Source organism: Vidua chalybeata, unplaced genomic scaffold (assembly GCF_026979565.1).
Source record: "Vidua chalybeata isolate OUT-0048 unplaced genomic scaffold, bVidCha1 merged haplotype W_reject_16, whole genome shotgun sequence".
Classification (NCBI taxonomy): Eukaryota; Metazoa; Chordata; class Aves; order Passeriformes; family Viduidae; genus Vidua; species Vidua chalybeata.
In genome coordinates, this window is record NW_026530346.1 from 281,382 (window position 1) to 295,736 (window position 14,355).

General features: G+C 50.8%; 1 long non-coding RNA gene across 1 annotated transcript; it reads left to right on the top strand.

Annotated features, from left to right (window-relative positions):
* The first annotated feature begins 9 nt into the window (after positions 1-9).
* Positions 10-2,063, top strand: LOC128783126 (uncharacterized). Its single transcript, XR_008429010.1, has 2 exons — positions 10-81; positions 873-2,063. It is a non-coding gene; the product is annotated as an uncharacterized LOC128783126 (long non-coding RNA).
* The last annotated feature ends 12,292 nt before the right edge of the window (positions 2,064-14,355 follow it).

Consider the following 14,355-nt stretch of genomic DNA (forward strand, 5'->3'; position numbering starts at 1 on the left):
CCCTTTCCCTTCCCTTCCCTTCCCCAGGGCAGCCAGCCCTAAGCCCAGCCAGGCCAGGCCTGAAGGCTTCACACTGTCTAGGTAGTAGACCCTTTGCAAAGCTACTTTTCAAGGCCTTTATTTCTGTAATTCCCACTCAGTTCTGGGTTGCAGCTTGTTGCTGTGGGATTTTGTTTATTTCTCTTCACATCAAACAAAGTGGTGGGACACAAACAATGGCACCAGGCGGTGGAAGTAAAAGAAGCTTTGCACTCCCCAGTAGATGACCCCACAATTCAGTTGGCCGATGTCTGTAGGGAACAAATTGACCATCCAAACATTCCACTTTTGCTCTGCTTCTTTGTGCCAGGGCTTTATTCCCTGATTCCTTTATTGCAGAGACACCCAAGCCCAACATAAACATGATCTGCCTCAAAACATTTCTGATCTTGGCAGTTCCTGACAATTCAAAATTTCCTTCATGGAAATAGCACAATAGGCAGGTCATTCTGAAATACTCTCCAACAGAGCAGATAAAACTAATCATGCTTGGTTTGGCACAACTTAGCCTGAGCCATGGGACCCGTGGGTCTGATCCCTTTTTCTGCATCTGCAAAATCATTTCTTCAAGTCTCATCTCTCCTATCTATTCAAAGAAGCTTTGCACTCTGCATTAGATGCCCCCAGTATTCAGTGGGCCAATATGATCAGTGTATTGATAGGGTGTAAATTGGCCATGCAAAGTTCTCCTTCGTTGTGGCAGGGGTTTATCCCCACTTTCTTTCTTGCAGGCACACCCAAACCCAACATTACAACTCCTGCCTCAAAACAATTCTCATTTGGACTGTCCCTGAGAATTCAAAACTATACTCAGAGCATTTCCCTGTCCCCAGGGAAAGGCTCCAAGGCTGGGCTCTCACCTGCACGGAATGAAGAAGAGCTGCTGCACTTGCCAGCAGCTCCGGGGTCTCGCGATCAGCGCTTTGAATGCAGCTTTTGTACAAACTCTGCCTCTCTGGGCCAAGCAGCATTCCTGGGCATCGGCAGCGCTGCTGCCGGCCAACATCCTCCGGGCACAGCTGCAGCAATGAGATTGCAACAAGTCCTGGCTGAAGGAGTCTCCAGTCATGCTGCAGCCCTTCACCTGTGGCGGAATCATCTTGTGCCACCATGGGGGCAGCAAAGGGGGTGACGGGCTCTTGCAGATGAGGGTCTCCTCCATGTGCTGCAGCTCACTGCGCTGATACAGCTGCTGGTGCCCTCCCCCACAGCTGTACCAGGAGCCTGTCTGGAAAAATAACACCGCCAGTGCCAGTGCCAGCCACTAATCCCTGCCATGGCCCTGCCCACAGGGCGTCCTGCCTACCAAACTGCTCCAGTCAGGTGATGTCAGACACCATCAAAATACATTCAAACGATGCATTTTCCACATTCTGTCAGAATCATGGCCATACAGTCCACATGCTGGAGGCAGACTGCTGTTGGCAGAATGGGGCAAGCCCCAGCAGCTGCTCTTCCCATGGCTGGATGGCCATGGCAGCAGAGGCAAGTCTCTCACCGTGCCCACTGCTGTGAGACCCGGTGCTTTGGACATGTTCCCACTGAACTCAGGCTCCTGCTACAGCAGCATCATGCCTTCACACATTTGATAGCAAAGAGTTGGAATAGCACCCAGGACTCGCCCCAAGAACTACCAAACAAAAAAAAAGGGAGTTAGAATAGTTCACTCCTTTCTAATACAAGCATACCTGGGTTTAAGCAGGGACACTGGGCTAATCATACTGGGGATTGGCTGGTAAGCCTTGTCTCTAGCAATTCCCACCAGTCTGCAAGCATTTTTCAGTAGAAAGGGGTACATAAGGTTTTACAGCACATCCATGAGCAAGTCTGAGCTGAAACTCAAAGTACAAGACAAATACTCCCAAATTGGCCACCCATGGGGAAAGGAAGAAGAAAAGCAGATGAAACAAGTGCCATTGCAGCTGAATTGCCTGCATTTATCCCATGCTCAAACCTTTCTGTACAAAAGCACCTCAATTCAAACACACAGCTTAACAGCAAGGAATTAAAGTGTTTTGAGAGCATTTAAAGCCTGATTCCTATTACTTTCAAGGAAAGGCAGATGCTACATTCCTTAAAAACACAGATGGGGGTCTAATGAGGGGGGCTGTATCCTTCAAAAGCAGGAATGGAGGTTTAGAATTGCAGCACCGTTTCCATTGGAAAAGACCTTTAAGACCACAGAGTCCTCCCAATAACCTGAGACCACTAACACTGCCAAAGCCACCACAAAAGCAAATCCCAGGAAATGTCATGAGATGGGACATCCTTCTTGTCTCCTTTGTCTCCCCAGGAGCCCCTTGGAAAGAGAAATGCCCACACGGGTTTATCTGACTCCTTCCTAGACAGCCTTTCCCTGTCTCCCAGGTCTCGTTTGCTCCGCAGGCTTCGCTAGCTCGCTCGACTCAGAAGAGCCCAGGTGGGAGAAAACGCTGCCTGGCGTGGGACTGTCTGATCCCTGTCTCACCTTGATTCAATTTGCCCCGCTCCCTCGCCCATCAAAGAGACCGAAGGATCCCCCGCAACCTCACGGTACTGCAGCAGATCCCAGGCACGTTCCCTCCTCCCCTCCTTGGTGGCCCTGGGGAGGCTCCAGAGCCCTCCCTGTGTGCGGGACAGCTGCTGCAGCACCGCTGCGCCTGCGTGCGAGCGGCGCCCCAGGAGCAGCTGCGCAAGTTCTGAGTCTGAAGCAGAATCCTCAGCGCACACAAATGACAACTGGCATTTCAGGGGCTGGCACGAGAAGCTAAATCCATCTGCTCACTGCCCTTTCTAGCCATGACCACGCTGATGCAATTGGAAGAATTGCCCCCACCCAGGAAGCTCCCAGGTGGAAGATAGGAGCAAAAGCTACAGGTTTCTCAGGTGCTAGCTGCCAGTGCCTCAGGTTTTCCTTCCAATTTCTAAGGGGTTTGGACTATTTTTACCATTTCAACACTTTCTGTGTGTCCCTGTGAGCAAGTAAGCACCACAAACCCTCTCCCTCAAAGCCTTGAGGTAGTGCTAAAGCAGAACTTGTTCATGCTCTTTTCTCCTGGTGATTTTATAATCCCAGCCAGACTCTGATAGCAAACCCGTGCTGTAGACAAAAGACTGACCTTGGAATCATAGGGCACTTTCTGGCTGGGTGTTTTAATCTGCTTTTCCACAGCCTTGGGCTGAGCACAGTGAGGCCGAGGCCTGGGGCCCTCGAGATGGTCCCGGGGAGCCCCTGGGGCAGCGGCGAGGGGCGGCAGCGAGGGGCAGCACAGGGTGCATTTCCCCCGAGCGGGCGGGCAGGCGAGAAGGGCAGGCACAAGGGCCCTGGCTGTCTGCAATGCGGGTGGCCAATCGCCAAGTGCTGCTCCCGGAGCCGCTGTCAGGGCCGTGTCTCCACCCTGCCGCTGCCACTGCACCTGCAGTGCTGCGTCCGGCTCTGCCGGGCTCCCCAGCACCGACGGCAAGGACCTGGACACGCTGCAGCAGGTGCCGAGGAGGGACACCGAGATGATGTGAGGGCTGCAGCTCCTCTCCTGCAAGGAAAGGCTGACACAGCTCGGCTTCTTCAGCCTGGGAAAGGGACTTAAACTTGATTGAACTGTGGCCTTCCAGTACCTGAGGGCAACCTACAAGAAAGCTGAACAGAGACTTTGTACGAGGGCAAGCAGAGACAGGACAAGGGAGAATGGATCCAAATGGAAAGAGAGTAGGTAGCATTGGGCAGCTCGGCAAGCAGCAGCGCGCTGGGTGGTCGGGTTCCCAGTGCAGAAGAGCAGGAGCGCAGTGCCGCCCGTACGGCCAGAGAAGCCTCCGCTGGAGCAGCTCCACCGGGAGGGCCGCTGCTGGGGAGCGGCGGCTGCGGCAGCGTTTACTCCGGGAGCCAGCTCACCGACACCCCGGTAAGAGACGGGGCCGTATCGGAGGAAACGGCGGCAGGCAGCGGGTGACGAGCTCAGCCCGCCGCTCGCCTTGGCTTCCCAGTGGCCATCAAGCGAGTGTCCCGGGATTGCATCTCGGAGTGGGCAGGGCTGGTGACTGAGCGGGGCCAGCGGGAGCAGCCGGCGGGGCATGCCGGGCGGGGCTAAGGCGAGGCCCGGCAGGGTGGCAGCTGGAAGGCTGCGAGGGGAGCAAGCGGGGAGTGAGCGGGGGCCGCGCAGTGTCCCGGGCCAGGCAATGGCGAGTGGCGGCGGGGTCAGGCAGGGGGTGGCCAAGGCACGGCGCATCATCGGCCCCGCTGAGGCCATCGCGGTCCCCCCGCAGCACAACGGCGCCCTTGTGCCCCTGGAGCTGGTGCTGCTGTGGATGGTGTTGTGCCCTGGCTTCCGCGGCGTTGTGCGGCTCCTGGACTGGTTCGAGCTGCCCGGCGGCTTCGTGCTGGTCATGGAGCGTCTGCAGCGCTGTCAGGACCTCTGGGACTTCCTGCATGAGCAGGGGTTCCTGACGGAGCCCGTGGCGCGGGGGCTGTTCCGCCAGGTGCTGGAGGCCATGCGGCACTGCACCAGCCGCGGCGTCCTGCACCGCGACATCAAGGCCGAGAACGTCCTTGTCGACCTGGCCACGGGCGAGGCGAAGCTCATCGACTTCAGGTGCGGCACGATCCTCCAGGACGCGTTCTACACCCAGATGTCAGGTGAGCCCAAAGCCGGGGCCCAGACGGGCAGCGGAGGTTCCCCCCTTGGCTGGCAGAGGGGGAAGAGGCAGGGAGGGAGGGAGGGGGAATCCTCCTTCAGCCGGCTGCAGCCAAGTTGCTTTTCGGCAGGGCAAGGGCTGGCTGTTGTGGAATGGGAGCTGGGAGGGAGGGAGGGAGCAGCATCAGCCTGATGAGCTGTGCCCGTGTCCCATAGGAACGCCGGAGTTCAGCCCACTGGAGTGGATACTTTTGCAAACCTTTGAAGTAACAATGGGGTATTTACAAGTTTTTGTATATGCCCAATTCCCTAAACATTCTAAAATGGGGAGGTTACTCTGGAGGTAAATGATCAAAGGTACATAGAGGTGTTAACTTTAACATTAACAGCCATTGAATATAAGGAGGATATTAGTGAAGAGATATTTGGACAAGTATTTCGGGGGTATGTGCCTCTGATGTACAAGGGAGGGCAAAGAATGCCCCCCATAGTAATCAAGCTTAAGGAAGGGACACAACCAGTGAGAATTAAGCAGTACCCCCTGAAAAAGAAGACAGGGAAGGAACCAGCCCAATAATTGATAGTACAGGATTAAGGGTTGTCAATAAGATAACAAAGGATTTATATCCTGTGGTAGCAAATCCATATACTTTACTAACTTGTTTAACACCTGAACTAACCTGGTTTACTGTTTTAGATCTGAAAAATGCCGTCTTTTGCCTCCCTATCCACAAAGCCAGCCAGAAAATTTTTGCATTTGAATGGAAAAGCCCTAAAAGCAGGCACAAAACCCAGCTCATATGGTCCATGTGCCTCAAGGCTTCAAAAATTCCCCCACTCTGTTTGGGGAACAACTTGCAAAAGATCTAGAGTCCTGGGAAGCTCCACAGGAAGAAGGAAGGCTATTGCAGTACGTGGATGATCTTCTAGTAGCCACTCGGACGAGGGAAGCACGTGTGGCCTGGTCAGTAAGCCTTTTGAATTTCCTAGGGCTCCAAGGATACAGAGTATCAAAGAAAAAGGCACAGGTGGTGAAGCAGACTGTAATCTACCTGGGGTATGCGGTCAGTGCTGGGCAACGGACTTTAGGGCAGGCTCGCAAGGAAGCAATATGCCAAACCCCGAAACCCCAGACAAGAAAGGAACTCTGAACCTTCTTAGGCATGGCAGGGTGGTGCTGGCTGTGGGTTTGTAATTATGGACTGCTCGTCAGACCCCTCTATGCTCTTATTGCCAATGAAAATAGAAAGCTCCAGTGGACAAAGGAAACCACACAGGCCTTTCACCAGCTAAAGAGTGCCCTCATGTCAGCTCCAGCTTTGGGACTGCCCGATGTAAGTAAACCATTCTTTCTATTTTCCCATGAAAACCAGGGAATTGCCCTGGGAATATTGGCTCAGGACTTGGGTTCATATCGGAGGTCAGCAGCTTACTTTTCCAAGCAACTAGATGCAACGGCCAAAGGATGGCCAGGTTGCCTCAGAGCAGCAGCCATGCTGAATATTCAAGAAGCATGCAAGTTTACCCTGGGACAAAAAAATGACTGTACTAGTGTCCCACACAGTGCCTGCAGTACTGGAAGTAAAGGCCGGCCACCGGCTCTCACCACAGAGGTTCCTGAAGTACCAGGCCATCATAGTAGAACAAGATGATATAGAGATAGTGGTAACTAACATTGTCAACCCAGCTTCTTTTCTCGGTGGAAATCAAGGAGAAGCAGTACACCACGATTGCCTGGGGACTATTGAAGCTACTTACTCCAGCCACCCAAATTTGAAGGACACTCCTTTGGACGATGCAGGGACCTGGTTCACTGACAGGAGCAGCTACGTTGCCAGTGGAAAGCGACCTGCTGGATATGCAGTCACTACCTGCAGAAAGGTAATAGAATCTGCACCCTTTCCAACAGGCACCTCTGCACAGAAGGCCAAGATTATCGCACTGACCCGTGCCTTGGAAATGGCAAAAGGAAAGAGAATAAACATTTATACAGACTCTAGATACGCATTCGGAGTTGTGCATGCACATGGAGCCATCTGGAGAGAGAGAGGACTGCTGACTTCACAAGGAAAGAACACTAAACATTTGCAAGAGATAATCTGGCTGCTGGAAGCAGTTCAGCTGCCTGGAAAGGTAGCAATTATGTATATTAAAGCACACCAGAGAGTGAGCTCAGAACTGGAGGAAGGAAATGAGCTGGCAGATAGAGAGGCAAAGGCAGCAGCGAAAGGTGAGGTAATTATTGAAGGGGCTCTAATTCCAGACGGACAAACTTCCCTTGAAGTTAAGCCAGAATATAATAAGAAAGCCAGAAAACTAATCAAAGGGACATACTAATCAAAACTAATCAAAAAGGGGCATACAACCAAGAGGGGTGGGCTACCATTGAAGGGAGATGCTGGTAATCCCTTCCTATTTGTTGTGGTGACTAGTAAGGGAGGAGCATCAGAAAACACACTGGGGAATAGATGCCCTGAACATCTATTTGATTGAAAGAATCGTTGCCAGGAATTTATATGCCACTATTACTCAAGTGACCCAACAGTGTGATCTTTGCCTCCAGACTAACCCCAAAAATACCCCCAGACCAAAACTCGGTCAGATTGGGAGGAGCCATGGACCTGGACAACAGTGGCAAATTGACTTTTCAGAACTCCCAAGAAAAGGGGGGGTATTGGTATTTATTGGCATTGACAGATGCATTTTCAGGGTGGCCAGAAGTGCTTCCCACCAGAACTGTCAAGGCTCGAGAGGTGACCAGGGTATTATTACAAGAAATAATACCATGCTTCAGGGTTCCAGCCACAATATCCTCAGAGGATCACATTTCATTTCCAGAATAGTGCAAGTTCATTTCCAGATTAATAGCCACCTGGGCATAGATTGGGAACTTCATACCACCCCCAATCAAATGGCCAAGTGGAGAAAATGAATCATCTGATTAAGCAGCAAATTGTAAGACTGGGGCAGGAAGTTAATCTACCCCGGCCCCAAGCTCTTCCACTGGCATTATTGCAATTTTGAACTAAACCTAGAGCTAAAGAAAGGCTGAGTCCCTTTGAAATGCTTTATGGAAGGCCATATGGAATACAAAAGGGAATGTCCACCCACATTGGGGAGGTAACATTGGCCACCTACATGGTGGCTTTAAGTAAACAGCTCAGAGAAATTGAAAAACGTGACTGGAACTCAGAACAGAGAGCCAGATAAACCAGTACACAATATACAGCCTAGAGGTTATGTATATATTAAGTCTCTTACAGAAAAGACTTTGGAACCACAGTGGGAAGGACCATTCCAGGTGCTTCTCACCACCTTCACCGCGATCAAGGTCAAGGAGCAGAATGCCTGCATCCACCACTCTCGAGTGAAGAAGGCCCCAGAAGCCCCTTGGAAAGTGACACCAGGAGACAAAGGACTGAGACTAAAACTTACTTGGGCAAAATGAGTGTATTGCGGCCGGGGGTAGTTTGTAGTCTCATTTACGGAATTGTTTTGTGTATAATTATAATTGGAGTCTTGGAATTAGAGAGTACCTCTATCCAAACCAATGCTGAATGGCCTTGGTCCCAGGCTTTCAATCAGTATAATGGATCCATGGGGGAACCTTTTGAGATAAAAGATTTAAACCTTTCCACTGTAGTAGTCCATGGGAATCAAGTATATGAGGAGTAGGAGTGGCAGGAACAGGAACTGTGGACACTTTAAGGGATCAGAGGAGAAGAAATTCAGGTAGGATGCCAGGTGGTCAATGGGACCATTCACGAGAGGCCAAATCAAATTAGTGTCTCAGCCTCTCCTGTATACAGGCACCAGGAGGTTTGTGATAGCCCAAGTAAATCAGATTGTTGGTGTAATTTCACATTAATACAGCCTGTAGAAGTGACTTGTCTCTGAGCTCGTGATGCTGTCGGGCTCTCATTTAAATTTAAAATAGATGTTATACCTTTTACAACGGCAAGACCTCACACAACTCACACCAGTACTCAAGCAGTTCAGACCCAAACCAAGCTTGAACCTAAGGTATATGAAATAGGCCCATACGTAGTGAGAAATTTGGGTCAACAACAAATGTTGTTCAATCCAGAGTGGTCTCTCAAACGTGTTGAATTGCTAATGCAAATTAACATCTCAGAAATCCAGCCAGCCTCTTCCTCTTTCCTAAAGACATCCTTTGAGGGCTGGACAACATGGTTACAAAGACAAGTACACCTCAGGAGCAGAATAAGAAAGGATCTAACTGGGATATTAGGGACAGGATTGGAAGTTTTAAATGGAATTGATCACTGTCAGCCTTCATAACTTTACCCATGGCTGTTGTAGCTCATGGATTGAGAATTAAATCAGGGGAGGGTCTTTGGTGGGAGCTGCCCTGGGTCAAGAGAGACACGGAGAGAGAAACAGAGCAGGCAAAGAAAGGCAGGAGAGAAAGGAGGACACAAGCACAATCAGCTGGGAAGGTGGCACTGAAAACCAAACTGGAACTGATGGAAAACGAACGGGACAGAAATCAATAATTCTGAAAGTTTTCTTTACTATCAAAATACATCCCACACACCCAGCCCCACACAATCCTGATCCCCCACCCGCTGAACTTGGATCCCACTTCTCCCAATCTCCTTCCAAACCCATCTGACCCTAAAGGCTGTGGAATCGTGGGACTGAGTTTTGATGTGGGACTGAGTTTTTCTAAGGTGGAACAAGCCATTTTGAGGTGGGATTGAGCCTTTCTGGGGTAAGATTGAGTTGTTTTCAGTGGGACTGAGTAATTTTGAGGTGACGGATCAATCCGTCTTGGCTTTTGGAGTGCAAAGAGATGGAGAACACTGCCTGAAATACCCCAAGAACCCACAAATCCTCCAGAAGATGTCCCCAAAGCATAAATTTCCCCTCAAATACCTGTGAAATGGTGGAACTTTAGACATCTTTAATCAATCTCTTTTTTTTTTTAGTTGTATTTCAGCTGTTTCTAAGGGATGAAGATAAATCACAAGAAAATTATGGCCAAACCAAAAGGATAACCAACCAGATGTCTTCCCAACTTGGATCACAGGGAATGTGGATCACCAGGGCTCTGACCAACGTGAGTCCTCCCGTGGGGGATAGAGTTTGAGCAGTGCACAAAGCTCTCCCTGCAGTTGGGGCACTTGCAGGGCTTCCCTTACCTGTGCCTCCGTTGGTGCCGGGTCAAGTGAGAGCTCTGGGTGAAGCTCTTCCCACACTGGGGACACTCGTAGGGCCTCTCCCCAATGTGTGGATCATTTGGTGGATGATCAGTTGGGACCTCTGTCTGAAGGTCATCTCACGTTCCCCACATGTGTATGGCCTTTCCCCAGTGTGGATCCTCTGGTGGCAGATCAAGTGGGACCTTTGGCTGAAGCTCTTCCCACATTCCCCACACTCGTAGGGCTGTTCCCCGGTGTGGATGCAATGGTGGCAGATCAGGCTCAAGCTCCAGCTGAAGCTCATCCCACATTCCCACAGTCGTTGGGCCTCTCTCCAGTGTGGATGTTCTGGTGGCAGATGAGGTGGGAGCTGCACCTAAAGCTCTTCCCACACTCCAAGCACTTGTGGGGCTTCTCCCCATCATGAAGCTGCTCATGGACCACCAGCTTCGAGCTCTGGCTGAAGCTCTGTCCACCTTCCTGGCACAGGTTGGGTCTTTCCTCCTCAGATCACCCTGGGCTGGCTTTGCAGCCCCTCCTCTGTTGCTCTTCTCTCTCCGACTTCCTTGTTTTCGCCCGGCTCCTCTTTCCCGGGGCGCTGGCCAGGCGCTTCCGTGAGCAGCCAGAGAGAAGAGACAAACACCTTTGTGGTTCATTTGATACAGACAGAGCTATTTAGAAAGCGCGATCATGACCGGGATAAAGAGACTCAAGAGACTGGACACTTGTGTGCAGTCGGAAGTAGGTTGTATTTGCTCGAACGCCGCACGTACAAGTGACCACGGTTTGGGGTTGAGTTACAGGTTTTATAGGGGAAAATAAGAGATAAGGTGAAACCAATAGAACAATGCCCAGTGTGAATACATTATAGATAAAATCCAATGGGAATAACTTCAGGGGGAAGGGTAAATACAAGTAAAAATACAGAATAGAAACTCCAGCTTTAGGTTTAGGAAACAGAAACTTCCATTTCAAATTCACAAAGCTTTTTTGCTCTGTCTGCATAGCTGTACACTACAACATCTCCCTCTTTTTTGTTTAATAAAATGAACGGAGCTTTGGGGGAAGGAGAAACTGCGGCTGTCAAACTGCAGTGTTGTTTTGTTTTCCATCTTCTCACCTTTCTCCTCCCGTGGTGGCAGTGGCAACTACGACAGGTGCGGAGGCTGCAAACTTGGAGGAAGCAATGCTAAAAATGATTCGCTTGAGAATCCCAAACGATAGCAAAACTAGAAAGATCGCAACTACAAAATAACAAATGTCCTTTAGAAGGGACAACACCCACCCAAAAAGATCCCAGCCCTTAAACACGCCCTTGAACCAGTCCTCATTCTCCTGCTTTTCTGGAGCCAAATGAGGAGCAGGAACATAGGAATTGACATCCTGCTAATCTGAAAGAAAAATGCAATCATACAACAGGGTAAACTAACTATAACAAATTCTGCCAGTATAAAGGAAAAACAGGAATTACGGTTCTCCTCCTCCCTTGCGGCATTTCCTGTTTGATGCAACTGCGTCATCTGTGGGGTCTCCAACACCCCCCTGACCCACCCCATTTGTATCATCACGCAGGGCAGGTCTGCGCTCCCCAATTAGTTTTTTTTGCTGGTTGGAGAATTCTCCCCCCCACTCCCTCCCTCCCTGAGGAGGCACTGTCCTCCGAAAGGGGCACTGGCTGATGAGATGGCCTTCCTCATTGCAGTAATAACATCTGCGTTTGGGAGGAGGAGAACTCGATGTTGGAGTTTCTGGGGTTGCTGATGTCGGAGCAACCACTTTTTCCTGAGGACTTTCCACCAAGTCCTCTGCCATCAGTGTGGCTTTTCTTGTGCACTCCTCAATGAGCTGATCCAGCATAGGTGGAGGTGACGCTGGAAGAGCCATGATGACTCGCCGACAGGCATCATTTGCATTTGTGGTGACAATTTCAAACGTGATTTCGTCTCGTGCTTCTTGCCCTTCCACCTTTTTCTTGACCGTGTCTCTCACTCGATCAACAAAATCCATGAATGGCTCTGAAACAGATTGCTTGAGAGCGATATAAGGTACTATAGGTTCTTTTGAGGGCATATTAAGAAATGCCCGTTCTGCTGCATCTTTTGTGAGATCTAACACTAGTCTTGGAATCCCTGCTGCCTGTTTTTGGGCTTGGTTCCAATCCCCCTCACCCACAAGATGTTCGAGGGTGATCTCGTCATCCTCTATATCTTTTGCATAATCGGGACTCTGCAAAATTCCTGGAAGAAGGTCTCCTGCAAACCTTTTTCAAGTTCTTTCCCACATTCTGTATTCTGATGGAGGGAGCAAGCAACTGAACAAGTGCTTTAAATCAGTGGGAACTAAGGTGTTAGAATTGAAAGTTGCTTTTAACATGCTCCTAAAAAATTGGCTTTTTTGCCCAAATTCACGTTTCGTTTTGTAGAGTTCCCTTATGCTTTCATATGAAAGTGGTTCCCATCTGGGGTTTTGCCCTCTCGCATTGTACAACACTGGTGCGAGAAACAAGGAGTTTGAATCTCTGCCTGCTTTCTGTTTCCCGGCTTCGGCCTCCCCACCTTTCCCGTTGCCATGGGAACCAGAGGCTGGGCTTTGGGAATCAGGAGGAGCGGGGGCAGGGTCCGGAGGCTCAGGGGTGGAGGTTTGTGTGGGAGTGGCTGAGGTTGGTGATGCCGCGTGGAGCGGGGCGGGATCAGGTGAAGGAACCTCGAGGGGTGGAGCTGAAGGAACCACCTGGAGGGGCGGTGCTGTGGGCGGAGGCCTGCAGTAGCACCTGGGAGGGGTTTCGTCTGCCGCAAGAGAGGAGGAGGGGTCAGGACAAAGGGAAGGAGGATCAGGGACTGGCGTGGGGGGGGAGGGGGTACCTGGGAAGGAGGAGTTCCCACCGCGCTTCTTTGTCTACCTTGTGGAGAGACAAAGACCCCCGCCACGCGGCCGCCGCCATCTTGTGGCAATTCGTCCCATGGGGGGTGTGGGAAGGTGTTAGAAGGGGTACAGCATTTTTGGGAACAGCCACAACTGTGAAAGGAATCAGGAGAGGGGTTAGAAACAGAAGTTTCAACATTCAACATAGCATTTTCAGACCGTGGGGGTCGGGGAGACGGGGGGAATAAAGCAGATGGACTCTTTTCAGTTTCCCGCGTTTCCCGACTGTCTGCACTTCTTTAACTATGTCATAAACTAACAAAAAGATCCTCATGAAGCTTTTTTTCACTGAAGGATCCCCCTTCTTTGGTGTCTTCTGTTGAAGCGGTGCCAACCCTGCAAAGCCCAAAGGTCACCTGTGCCACCCTGGCTCTGCCAGCCCTTGGGGCAGGGGGAGGAAAGGCAGAGAAGGGGCTGGGTTTGGCTGTGGGATGTGGGGTCCAGCAGAGACAATGAGGAGTCAAGGGAGTATTTCAAGATCTGCTAATCATGATGCCTTTGACAAAAAGTCTGAGTTTCCCGTCACAAAAGCACTCTGGGTAGCACTGACAAAAAAAGCAGAGAGCCAGACCAACCCTTGGTATCCCTCCATTTCCAGCTGCACAGGGAAATGTAGAAAAAATTAGAGATGCTGACAATGAAACTGAAGTCTTCAAAAAGGCCACTTTATTTTTCAAGCACGTTGGAAGTAGGATCACTCTGAAATAGAAGAAGGTGAAATGAGCAAAGGGCACCTGTGTGGGACCAGCAGGTCTCACTGCACTGGGGCACAAGGAGCCCTGTTTTCCCTCTGGGCTCCCCGGGGTTCAGGCTGAGAGCAGTGTCGAAGATGAGGCAGCAGCACAAACCTGAGCTCAGAGAAAAAAGGCTGAGCAAAGTTCAGCCAAAAAAGAGAAGTATTTTTGAGGGGATTCCTAATAAAAACTCATAGGAATGACACAATGAAATCTTTCCCAGCTTGTCAATATCTTCTTTCAATAGTCCATGAATCCCAGAGTGAAGAAATGTCCAACAGCAGCTCCATCAGCCACTTCCTCCTGCTGGCACTGGCAGACACATGGCAGCTGCAGCTCCTGCACTTCTGCCTCTTGCTGGGCATCTCCCTGGCTGCCCTCCTGGGCAACGGCCTCATCATCAGCGCCGGAGCCTGCGGCCACCACCTGCACACGCCCATGTTCTTCTTCCTGCTCAACCTGGCCCTCAGCCACCTGGGCTCCATCTGCACCACTGTCCCCAAAGCCATGCACAATTCCCTCTGGGACACCAGCACCATCTCCTACACAGGATGTGCTGCTCAGCTCTTTTACATTATGTTCTTCATCTCAGCAGAGCTTGCCCTCCTGACCATCATGTGCTATGACCGTTACGTGTCCGTCTGCAAACCCCTGCATTACGGGACCTTCCTGGGCAGCAGAGCTTGTGCCCACATGGCAGCAGCTGCCTGGGCCAGTGCCTTTCTCAATGCTCTGCTGCACACGGCCAAGACATTTTCCCTGCCCCTGTGCCATGGCAATGCCCTGGGCCAGTTCTTCTGTGAAATCCCACAGATCCTCAAGCTCTCCTGCTCATATTTCTTCCTCAGGGAACTCAGGGTTTCTGTTTTCACTACCTTCTTAGCTTTT